A 13,687-nucleotide genomic window follows, 5' to 3' on the forward strand; every position below is an offset into this window, starting at 1 on the left:
TCTTCCGACTTAGAATCCTTTTTTCATAACCCCTCATGCAATATAACTTAACTAATTAGTACCACTATTGAGTATACCACTCCAATCCTTAACTAAAATCGGTTAATCCTAATCAACCTTAGACAGTCATAATTTCACAATTTCCACGTTTCCAGAAGTCTGTTCTAGTAACCACAATTCTCCCCTCTCCCTTTCCTTCCTTATGTACAACTCCAATACCATGATTAGTTTTACATTTACTCTTTACCATCCCTTTAACTAATCCTCACAGTATTTTATTCCTCTATTTTCTATGTTGCCCAAATATCAATACCCTCACCTACTCCAAATCCTCACTCTCCATCCCATCACCAAGAACTCACAAAATAGCCTCCTGCCCACGTCATCCTATCTCTGCCCAAAACAGGTCTACGTCCCACTATCGCCTGGCGACACGGTTAACGCCGCCAGGCGGCATTCCAGTACCATGATGAAATCTCAGCTTTTCCTGCACTGGCGAATACCCAAAACCCTCCAAGTCCTAACCAATTCCCAATCTCAGGCTCAATTCACTCAGCATGGATTAACAACTATCACGTCATTATATTATTCAATTACTTATCATACTTCTTCCTCATTGCATAGCAATCCTATTTAGCCTACCACTCTTACCATTCCTTGATTCCCGTACGAACCTCTCTTGTCTCCAATCAGATTATTAATACACCCAAAACCTCAGAACACATGAAATAACACAGATTATCCAATTACACATGCAAGAATATCCAATTGAAAATCACGCAGGCCACAATTTCAACAAAAACACAATAAACACAGCGACAGTGCCACACATCGCCTGGCGGTTCATGCTCACCGCCAGGCAACCCATGTTACAAAACCCAGAATGGTCATTACTGATGCGCCGCCTGGTGGCACCTTCATACCCGCCAGGCGGTTTCTGGACGAAACCCAGAATTTCCAGAAAAACAGCGTCAAAAGGAGAAGAAATTCATGCCATTACACGATACAGTACATGACCAATCGAGCACGAATCAAACACATTAAAAACAACTCCCCTTACCTGGATTCCTTGCTCCAAACACGAATTGATGAGTGTGCTTTGAAGTAAAACCTTCTCCTCTCTTGATTTGTACCTTTTACACCGTTCTTCCTCCCAATTCCTCTCTGTAATGCGTCCAGACCAGATGTTCTCCACCCAACGCCCACGCTCCTGTCTCAATACCCCTTCTCTTGCTCAAGCTACGTCCAACCCTCTGAATTGCCCATTCATTGGCTGCTAGGGTTCTCAAACCCCTTCATATTCATATTAATGAAATTTAGCAAAAAGAAAAGTAAGTTAGTTCTCAACAAGGTTTGAACCCACACTCACGCACATACCAAACCAAGGCCAAACCACTCAACCAACACATGTTTCATGCTAAATCCTACAATTTTAAGACTTTAACATGATCCATACGAGTTCAATATAAAATCACACAAAAACACATAATTTAAATAACATCCAAGTGGCACACATAGGACTCGAACCCAAGTCCTCACACACAATAAAGTACTCTCAACCACTTAAGCTAGTACTCTTCCATGTCATAGCTCCTCGCATTTATTTCTTTAAACATTCTCATTATCCGTCCTAATTAAATAATTAATTAAATAACTATTTAATTTTCCCGGATCTTACAATATGACATTAAGTAGTGTTTAACGGAAGGTACTAAAATAAACTCGTTTAAAAAATTTGGGTACCAAATTGAACATTCCTAAAGTTCGGTTACCAAATTGAACAATGCAAAAAAGTTGGGGTACCAAATCAGTAATTATACCTTGATTTTTTAAGCTTAATCTTTTATATGGTAAAATAATTTGAAGAAAATATTTAAATTTATCAATATCGAAATTTTTAAAAAGATAAGATAATTATTAAAAGATATTAAAATTTTAATAATATTAAAATATTTGTTTTGTGTTTGATAAGATCTAATCAAACATAAGCTTTGAAATATAAGATAATTTTGAAAAGATTTGAAATATAAGATTTCTAATATAAAATAATAAGATTTAAATATAAGATTTGAAATATAAGATAAAATTGTCTTATCTGGACAAAGCAATTAAATTTGAAATATAAGATAATTTTGAAAAGTTTATATTTGAAAATATAAGATGATATTGAATATGTAAATTAACATTACAAATAAATTATATATTAACACAAATGCAAAATAGAAAGAAAATTTATAAATATGTCGTTTTAGTTTCAAATTTAACATCAATAGCAAAACTGATAGAAACAAGAATATTATATATATATATATATATATATATATATATATATATATATATATATATATATATATATATAGATATTATCAAACTTGAAGTATAAGATAAGTTTGAAAATCTTTGACATGTAACACAGCAAGATTTCAATTATAAGATAAAATTGCCTTATTTAGATAAAGCAATTTACAAAAATTTGAAATATAAGATAATTTTAAAAAAATTATATTTAAAAATACAAGTCATGTTTTATGTAAATTAATATATTATATATAAATAGTATACATATATATATATATATATATATATATATATATATATATATATATATATTCGATAAGATATTATCAAATATTAGATATTAATTATAAGATAATTTTAAAAAATTTTGAAATGTAAGATAATAAGATTTGAAATATAAGATAATTTTGAAAATATAAGATTATATTGAAAAGATACGTCATGTTTTATGTAAATTAACATTACAGATATATTATTTATTAATAGCACACAAACGCAAAAAAGTAAGAAAATTGTATAGATATGTCATTTTTCAGTTTTGCATTATCATTGATAGCAAAATCGATAAAAACAAGAATATTATATATATATATATATATATATATATATATATATAGTTTATAATTTAGTAATGATTTTAAATTCTTAAAATTATAACACTTTTATATTAAATATCTTTATTATATTGATTTAAGAATAAGTTTTTAAATTATAGAATCAATTTTATCTAATATCTATATATAATAATACTTTATTTTAAAATATAATCTTTTAAAAATTATCTTAATTTTCAAATCTTTTAAAATTGCCTTATCTTATCAAACATAACACAAATATTTTATATTAATAAATTTTAATATCTTTTCAAAATTATCTTATCTATTAAACATGAATATTTAAATATTTAAATATTTTCTAAAATTATTATATCATAAAAAAATTAAGCTTATAAATCCAATATTTTTTCTTATTTATTATATTCACATTGTTTAAAGATAATTAGTATATCATTATCTAAATCTTTTTATCTTTAAAAGTCCTATATAATAACATATTCTTCTTAGAAAAGTCTCACCTCAATCACAAACTCTTTCACTTCGTTCAAAAGCACTTCGTTCAATTTTTGTTCATACATTTCTTCTTATATAGATATGAAGAATATGATTACTAGGAGCGATTATGAGATATTTATACATTTTATTATTTATTTGATTTGGAATTGATTTTAGGATTTGTGTTTCTTGAGAAAGTTGTTCTGATGTATTTTTGTATGTTAAATGAAATTTTAGACAAAGCAAAGTGAAGAGGGTCAAAAAATGAATGATCTTTTCCAAATAGGAAAAAAAAGAAAAAGGAATGAGAGAAGCTATGCTGAAATAACTTCATCAGTCATGAATGTCATGACTGAGTTTAAAGTTGCTGTTGAGGAGGATATTGATCTTTACAGATAGGGAAAACCTGTTACTAATAAACTCAAGAAGTTGCCTCTTTTGACCGATGTCCTCTCAAAGTATGTGATTAATTTATCTTTAATCTTTAATCTTTAATTTTTGATAATAACTTTATCCTTATTCTAATAACTTTTTCATCAACTATTTTGCAGGAATCATTTTCAACAACAATTTTTAGATCATGGATTGCTAACAGTATTAAAGAATTGGCTTGAGCCACTTCCTGATGGAAGCTTGCCAAATCTAACCATACGCACAGAAATTTTGAAGATTTTGAATGATGTATATTGAATTTGTATCAATATAATATTATATTTTAGAAGATTATTTTTATCAGAAAGGATTATTTAGAATCACATTTATTTTTTTCATTATGCAGATAGACATAGAGCACCATCATAGAAAGGAACAACTGAAGAATAGTGGCATTGGAAATGTAGGGTTTCTCATGTGACTAATTTGCTTTCTTAAAATACCCCCTAAAATATTGGTTTCCTACTCATAATTTGAACATTTTACTATATGGCAGGTAATCATGCTTACACACACACACACACACACACACACAGACGCACAGACGCACAGACGCACAGACGCACACACACACACACACACACACACACACACACACACACACACACACACACACACACACACACACACACACACACACACACACACACACACACACACACACACACACACACACACACACACACACACACACACACACACACACACACACACACACACACACACACACACACACACACACACACACACACACACACACACACACACACACACACACACACACACACACACACACACACACACACACACACACACACACACACACACACACACACACACACACACACACACACACACACACACACACACACACACACACACACACACACACACACACACACACACACACACACACACACACACACACACACACACACACACACACACACACACACACACACACACACACACACACACACACACACACACACACACACACACACACACACACACACACACACACACACACACACACACACACACACACACACACACACACACACACACACACACACACACACACACACACACACACACACACACACACACACACACACACACACACACACACACACACACACACACACACACACACACACACACACACACACACACACACACACACACACACACACACACACACACACACACACACACACACACACACACACACACACACACACACACACACACACACACACACACACACACACACACACACACACACACACACACACACACACACACACACACACACACACACACACACACACACACACACACACACACACACACACACACACACACACACACACACACACACACACACACACACACACACACACACACACACACACACACACACACACACACACACACACACACACACACACACACACACACACACACACACACACACACACACACACACACACACACACACACACACACACACACACACACACACACACACACACACACACACACACACACACACACACACACACACACACACACACACACACACACACACACACACACACACACACACACACACACACACACACACACACACCCACCCACCCACCTATAATATTTCATAGTACAATTATATAATATTCTATATTCTAACTATATAACTCTTAAAATTCAATAAGTTCATTTCCTAATTAAATTTGAATCAAACTCATGCGTGGCGGACTTAAAAGAATGTTTAATGAATTTTATTGATTATATTCTTTATTAAAATTGACAAAGCCATTATTATTTTTTTCATAATTAATCTCTCTTTTTATTTTTTTTTAATTGTTATGTTTATGTTAATTTATCTCGTACTTGCAGCTTCGATTCTTATATAAAAATAAAGATACACTTTCTTTTAGAAGATCAGAGCATACCAAACAAGTAAAGAGCGTTCTCCCATATCAACAACTTGTTAATAAAAAACTGCAAAAGTTCAGGACATCCGGAAGAAGCAGCTTTAGGTGGCAAACTCAATTCTGATACTCAACTATTTGTAAAATACAATACTATGTAAAAAAATTGTAAGATTATTTTAGATCGAAACACAACAAATAAATAAATTTGTTTCTGTATACTTATTTTTATCTTTTGTATTCGTAATTTCTAATTTCAAATATATACATATCAGTTAAAATAAAATTATATTCAGGTATTTGATTTAAATTTAAGGAAAATAGTTTTGTATATATATTTTTTTTTTTGAATTTTAAGATATTATATGACTTGTAAAATTTGTTTAGAAGAAGATTGTTATAATGATTTAATTTTTAATTAACTTTATTCATTTGTACAGGGATATTTAGATGAAAATATTTTTAACTAAAAGTATGAAAACAATTTCCTTTGTTAAAATAGTTATGTATATTCTTGAATGATCGGAAGGATAAGAAAGAAATTCATCTAAACTAAAAAATTCATTTTGTAATTAATAGATTTCTATTACTAATAAATATTTACAATATATATTAGGTTTAATTATGTTTAAATTCAATATATTTGAAAACTTTCAATAATTGAGTCTCCAATAGTGGTCTATTGATACTTACTAAATTTCAAATTTTCCACTGAGTCATCCTGGTGAACAATATTTGTTAACTACGTGATAGAATGACGTAGTTATTATCATGTCATATCACATTATTGATCATATATCATTTTATTAAAAATTATAAAATGATAAAATTATAAAATTATAAAATTATAAAATTATAAAATGATAAAATTATAAAATTATAAAATGATAAAATTATAAAATGATAAAATTATAAAATGATAAAATTATAAAATTATAAAATTATAAAATTATAAAATTATAAAATTATAAAATTATAAAATTATAAAATTATAAAATTATAAAATTATAAAATTATAAAATTATAAAATTATAAAATTATAAAATTATAAAATTATAAAATTATAAAATTATAAAATTATAAAATTATAAAATTATAAAATTATAAAATTATAAAATTATAAAATTATAAAATTATAAAATTATAAAATTATAAAATTATAAAATTATAAAATTATAAAATTATAAAATTATAAAATTATAAAATTATAAAATTATAAAATTATAAAATTATAAAATTATAAAATTATAAAATTATAAAATTATAAAATTATAAAATTATAAAATTATAAAATTATAAAATTATAAAATTATAAAATTATAAAATTATAAAATTATAAAATTATAAAACTATAAAATTATAAAAGTATAAAATTATAAAATTATAAAATTATAAAATTATAAAATTATAAAACTATAAAATTATAAAATTATAAAATTATAAAATTATAAAATTATAAAATTATAAAATTATGAAATTATAAAATTATGAAATTATGAAATTATAAAATTATAAAATTATAAAATTATAAAATTATAAAATTATAAAATTATAAAATTATAAAATTATAAAATTATAAAATTATAAAATTATAAAATTATAAAATTATAAAATTATAAAATTATAAAATTATAAAATTATAAAATTATAAAATTATAAAATTATAAAATTATAAAATTATAAAATTATAAAATTATAAAATTATAAAATTATAAAATTATAAAATTATAAAATTATAAAATTATAAAATTATAAAATTATAAAATTATAAAATTATAAAATTATAAAATTATAAAATTATAAAATTATAAAATTATAAAATTATAAAATTATAAAATTATAAAATTATAAAATTATAAAATTATAAAACATGACTTTAAAGCCTTTGTCACATAATTGACTTATACTTATCAAATTATGTTTCAGCCCTTTTACCAGCAGCACATTCTTGATGTTGAAAGAGGATCCATTGGTTATGACTCAATTTCGAAGGATTCTTCCTTTGTTGTTGTCTTCATAGGTTTCAAACCATTCCTCATTCAACTCGAACTTTGCAAATTTGGTCTTATCTCCTGTCATATGCCTTGAGCAACCACTATCTAGGTATCATAAATCCTTCTTTTCATCTTTTATGACCTGCAAAACAACATAGTATTACATGGTACCCTTTGATAGTTTGGGTCCAACATTGTTATGCCTTTCTAGATCCTTTTGGGATCCATTTCATAAATCCCTTAGGTACATCATACTTTCTAGCATAGCAATTCTGTAGAACATGAACTTTCTTCATACAATAGTTGTAGGAAATGAATGGCATAACATTTGGCTCACTCTTGGAAAAGAAACTAGAGAACTTCTTGGTTTTCTTTTCATGGATAGGTGTATAACCAAGTCCAGCCTTCCCAAAAACACAATTTTGAGAGCCAATAGCAACTTCCAGGTTTGCTTTTCCTCTTTTGAACCTTGCACAAGTTTTCAAAAGATATTTCACTTGATTTTTCAAAGTTGTCCAGTTTTCACAAGGTTTTATAGCTAGTTGTTTTTTAGAACTATCGACGAATTGCTGTAAATCATTTCCAAATGTTCAAAATCAGTTTTTAAGTTGATTGTTTCTGATTCTAGTTGGCTAACTCTGTTTTCTACCCAACTATTTAATCCTTTTAGCCAATTGTTCATGACAACAATTTTGTTTGCCTCACTATGCAACTCTTCAAAGTCATGCAAAATTGGTAATAGTCATTTTTATCTTTAGAAGACAAGGAACTTACTTGTCTTGATGAGGATGATTCATATCCGGCCGTGAGGCATAAATTTATTTCCTCACTTTTTGCTTGAGATGGAGTGCTTGTTGAATCATCATTGTCCTCCCAAGCTATGTAGGCACGTCTTTCCTTGGCCTTTTTCTCCTTTTTCCTGTCATCAACCTCCTCATTCTCTTTGTTAACATTAGGACATTCAATCTTGATATGTCTTTGCTTTCCATAATTCCTAGAAACCACCTGGCGAGCTATTCATAGCTACCAAACGACTCATGAGTTTGGTGTGTTTTATGGGTTCCTACGAGGAACCGCTTAGCGGTGAAGCCCTATACCTCCAGGAAACACAAGCATGCACCCAGTTTTTTCTGGGTTTCGTTGAACTGCCTAACGGTGATGAACACTCGCCAGGCGACGTAGACCAAATTGGTTCAATTTCGTTGTTCTTGGGGTTCTGGGTGGATTCTGATAGGGGGAAAAGATATTACTAATGGTTTGGAAGTGATTGGAAGTCAGAATTCGCTGAATTAGATGTAATTAAAGGTTCGATTAGGTGTAAAATTGTGTGAACATGATTTTAGGGTTGATTATTTGGGATTATCCAATTCGCACTATGTTAAGTGGTAAATGTTGATGGAAATACGTATATTGGGGGATTTTAGGAATGAACTGTGAATTAAACACAAGAGTGCAGCCATTGGGTCGTAATTCCAATTAAAATTAGAATAGTTGGGACTGGTTGGAGTTCGCAGGTGCAGGAAGAAGTACTAGGTTCCTGGAACAGCAGGAACCGCCTGGCGGCACTTAGTTTGCCGCCAGGTGCCACACCAGAGTTGCAGGAACCGCCTGGCGGCACTACAGTAGTATTGATGTTTCTTACTCTTGATGTGCATAATCTACAATGCTTTAGTGATGCCTTAAAGGTCGGCTTGCTAGTGTTCCTTGAGTTGTGGCTCGGAACGTATCCCTTGAGTTGTGGCTCGAGATAGGGGTTAAGCACATGGTATTCCTTGAGTTGTGGCTCAGAATAACATCTCTTGAGTTGTCGCTCGGGATGGCGGATGAACACGAGGAACTCTTCAGTTGTCTCGGATTGGTGAGTGTTGTCGGTGTGAGTGTGCGGGTTATGGCCCGTACGACGGGTCCATATAGATTGCCCTCGTTGGTATAAGACCAACGAGTTTGGTAGTCTTGGAACATTACAAACTATGTTCGTATTGGGAACTCCACCTTTCGTTACAGTGTTATATCCGTAGCATGGTTTCCTGCACGTGCTTTATCGATTGTGTCTGATAGGTATGGCAGTAAGACATCTTGAGGTATTCACTATAAGACGTAGAACACGGTTAACATGATTGTGGCCATGTGGTATGAAATCAAAGGATGAAATTCCTTTGGTGTGATTGTGTTATATATAAATGCATTGTATATATGTTTTAATCTATTAGCTCACCCTATTTGCTTGTGTTTGGCGATGATCGTGTACGCGATACACGTGAGCAGATGATGTTGCAGGTGGATCTGGTAAGGCTAAGCGACGGAGCGGGGATAGCTTGGGAGCTTTTATGTTTTATGATTTTGAAATAAATTGTAAACACTTATAGGATGGCTTGGGAGCTTTTATGTTTTGGGAAATGATGATATAATAAATGACTCATATTTATTATTTTCTTTATTTATTATTTTCTTTATTTTATTATTTTCCAAAACAGATAGTTTAGGCCACAAAACATAGCTGGTCTATGAATAGAGGCACCTTCAACAAAAGGGAGTTTACTTTCAGCCATTTCAAAAGATTTTTTATCAAACTTGAACACCTTTTAAGAAGCTTGCTCTAGATACCAATTGTTAGTTTTGAAATGGTGATTTTAGCCAAGAATGGGAGGAGGGGGGAGGTTGAATTCGCTTTATGAAACTTTTTCTAAAGCTTAAACCTCTTTTCAATTGAATCAAATAGACTGGAAAGTTTGGATGTAAATACAACAGACTAGTACACTTTTAGTCGATTAAAACATAAAAACAGCAGACTAATTTATTCTTGAGCTATGAAACAGTCGATTAAAAAGACAAATCAGTCGGCTAAAATATTGGAGATTTATGCATAATGCAGAATTCGCAAATTCAACTCAAATAACAATCTTTTACGTACAAGACTTGTTCTAATCAATATTTTTAACAAGTATACAACCTCATATTACACAAGAACGCATTAAATCACACCAAAGAACGAATTGGATGGCTTTCTTGAGATTTTAAAGTGATTCAAAGTGAGTGAGATGATGGAGAGAGAATTGCACAATTGTTTTTATACTGCTTCACTCAATCACAGAGCTACATCCAGTTTACAAGGATAACATGAGCCTGGTTTCCACTATATTCAAAAGTTTTACAAATCACACACCAAGATTACACTTTTGAACAAAAAAACTCACAAGATTTTTGACTCACACAAAAATCTAGACACACAACTTGCATGAATCACACTTATAGACCTAACATCACATCAGGCAAACCAACCAGAGGCACAAGAACATCCAAATCTGATGGTCGCTGTCCCTAGCCAACCATACATGTGTTTTTCAACCTACTCACCAGCCAAAATGCCTCTAAGATCAACCAAGATCTTCAAACCACGAGTTGTAGTTGTGTATTGCAGAAAGAGAGCTTTCTAGAGAAGAATGACAAAGTTTCGTGCTCAAATACTCATATTTGCACCTTTGCTCGCGAAAACACAACTTATATACTTTAGTTTAAGTGAAAACAGTCCATTGAATTTTTCGTACAATCAGCTGATTTCACTTGACTTAAGTGAAATCAATCGATTGAAAAATAATTCAAAAGAGTGAATGCATTCATATTAGAAACTATATACAACAAGCCTTTTAACCTGTTAAAACCCATTTTAACAGATTAAAAGAGACACACTAAGGCGCACAAGACATCTAACCTATGTCATATAGCCTACCAACAAGATATAACACAAAAACATTACATTTAACATGTTATTTTCAGATTTAACACACCAAAACTTAATCTTCAAGTGGATCTTCATCAATCTTCATCAAACACCTATGATCTTCATGCACAAGGCTTTATCAATTCTTTGCTTCAAGCTTGCTTGTGCCAACACCTCTCAAAATGTGAATACATAGGGCCCTTATCCTCTAGAGGGTTGTAGGGAATTAGGTCCATGGGACCAGCAGTAGGTTCTTCCTCTTGATTTGCACCACTTGAGCCAGCTTCATGGTCATATGCACCACCAAGAGTCATTCAAGAACCTCCCACATTTCCTTGGCACTCTTGCATTATGAAACACAAAAAAAACTCATCCATGTTGAGAGATGACATGAGGATATTGTTAGCATTGCAATCATATTGGGCTCTCCTCCTTTCTTCCTCAATCCATTGAGTCTAAGGCTTATCAACCTGCACATTTGCAACAATATGCTTAAGAGTATATGATCCATTTATGATTTCATTCCATATCCCTTGATCTATTGATTCAATAAAGATTTTCATCCTAATTTTCCAAAATTGGTAATTAATGTCGGTAAAAATAGGGGGTATATGAATTGAGGCACCTTTAGCAAAAGGTAACTTGTTTTCAGCCATTTCAAGTAGTTCAAATCTTACCAATTGTAAGATTTGAAATGGTTTAAATGCCAAGAAGGGGGGGTTGAATTGGCTAGTTAAAAATTTAGGCAATCTTTAAAGTCTAAAAAGTATCTTTAATTGAATCAATTTGATCATCAAGTTTGGATGCAAAAACCACTGGATAATATACTTTCAATCGGTCAAAAACAGAGTTATTCGATTGATTTAACTAAATAGATTCTATTCTGGTATAATCAATCGATAAAAACAGAAAAACAATCGACTGAAATACTAGGAAAAATACAGAAATGTAGATTTACGATTTGGAGCAGGAACAATGAAAAAGAATAGTCAAGGCAGGTTCTAATTGATTATGCAAACATGCTCAATGTTGCAGATGCCACCAAAACACTCAAGAATATGAAAAAGACAGTTTAAATTCAAGTTCTTTAAATTTTAAATGATTATGCAAGAGAGAAGGGTTAGAAAAATGATTAGAGAACAAGATTTTTATACTGGTTCACTCAAACCTGAGCTACATCCAGTTTGCCAAGTCAAGTCGAGCCTAACTTTGCATTATTTCAAAATATTTACAAAGTTTACACTCTTATACTTTCAAAATAAGCAAAACACACACCAAAGACTCTTGAATCACACCAGCACAACAAGACACCTCTTGCATACCTGGAAAACCACAAGGCACACACACAAAGCTTGAGAAAGATCAAACCTCAGTAGTAGCACAACCCTACCTACCACAAACACCTTCTCCAAGCTCCAAACACAAGCCAAAAGCTCCAAGAATTGATCCAAGAGCAATCTTCAATAGATGAAATCTGAATGATCACGAAAGAGAGAGAATTCCAAGGTTTCCAGAACAATTTCGTGCTAAAAAATGGTCTTGTTACCTCTCTTTCGAAAATCACATCACTTATAGTCAAACTGTTACAAAATTTAACATGTTGATTTCTAAATCAATCGGTTGATTTCACTTTACTTAAGTGAAATTAGTCGATTAAAAAATAAATCAACTAATTGAATAAGTCACAGTTTAAGACTACTACAACCAACCTTTTAACCTATTGAAAATCCATTCAACAAATTAAATGCACATTTTAACCTATTGAAAAATATTTCAAAATATTAAAAAACACAATAAAGACCAAATACATCAAGTTAATGCTACAAGGTCTACAATGTGAATTACAAACATCAAACATTCTCTCCTAATGATTGATCCATGTGGAGGGCACACGTTCAATGCTTGTTGAACACACTACAAGAAATCTGCCTATTATCCACGACAATTTTTCATAGGTAATGTTCTCTTTTCGTAGGTAATGCGTTGTTATCTACGAATTACCTACGAAGCAAATTTTGTAGGTATTGAGCTGGTAGGTAACTTTATCTACAAAATTCTGTCTTCGTAAATAAACTGTCTACGAATGTTATCTACAAAAAGAGGACGTAGATAATTATCTACGAATAACCTACGAACATGATTATCTACGAAAATAGTTATGGATAATTTACAACTAGAGTTATCTACGAAATATTTCGTAGGTAACTTATCTACGAAAACTATCATGTGTAATTTATCTGCGATATTCTGCGTATG

The 13,687-nt window shown here is 31.1% G+C and overlaps 1 pseudogene; it reads left to right on the forward strand.

The window, feature by feature from the left end:
* Nucleotides 1–3,614: 3,614 nt before the first annotated feature.
* Nucleotides 3,615–13,687, forward strand: part of LOC146881802 (protein IWS1 homolog 1-like) — a 33,290-nt pseudogene continuing 23,217 nt past the window's right edge.

This window comes from Vigna unguiculata, chromosome 11 (genome assembly GCF_037176805.1).
Source record: "Vigna unguiculata cultivar grain cowpea cultivar isolate G323 ecotype 2 chromosome 11, ASM3717680v1, whole genome shotgun sequence".
NCBI classification, from domain to species: Eukaryota; Viridiplantae; Streptophyta; class Magnoliopsida; order Fabales; family Fabaceae; genus Vigna; species Vigna unguiculata.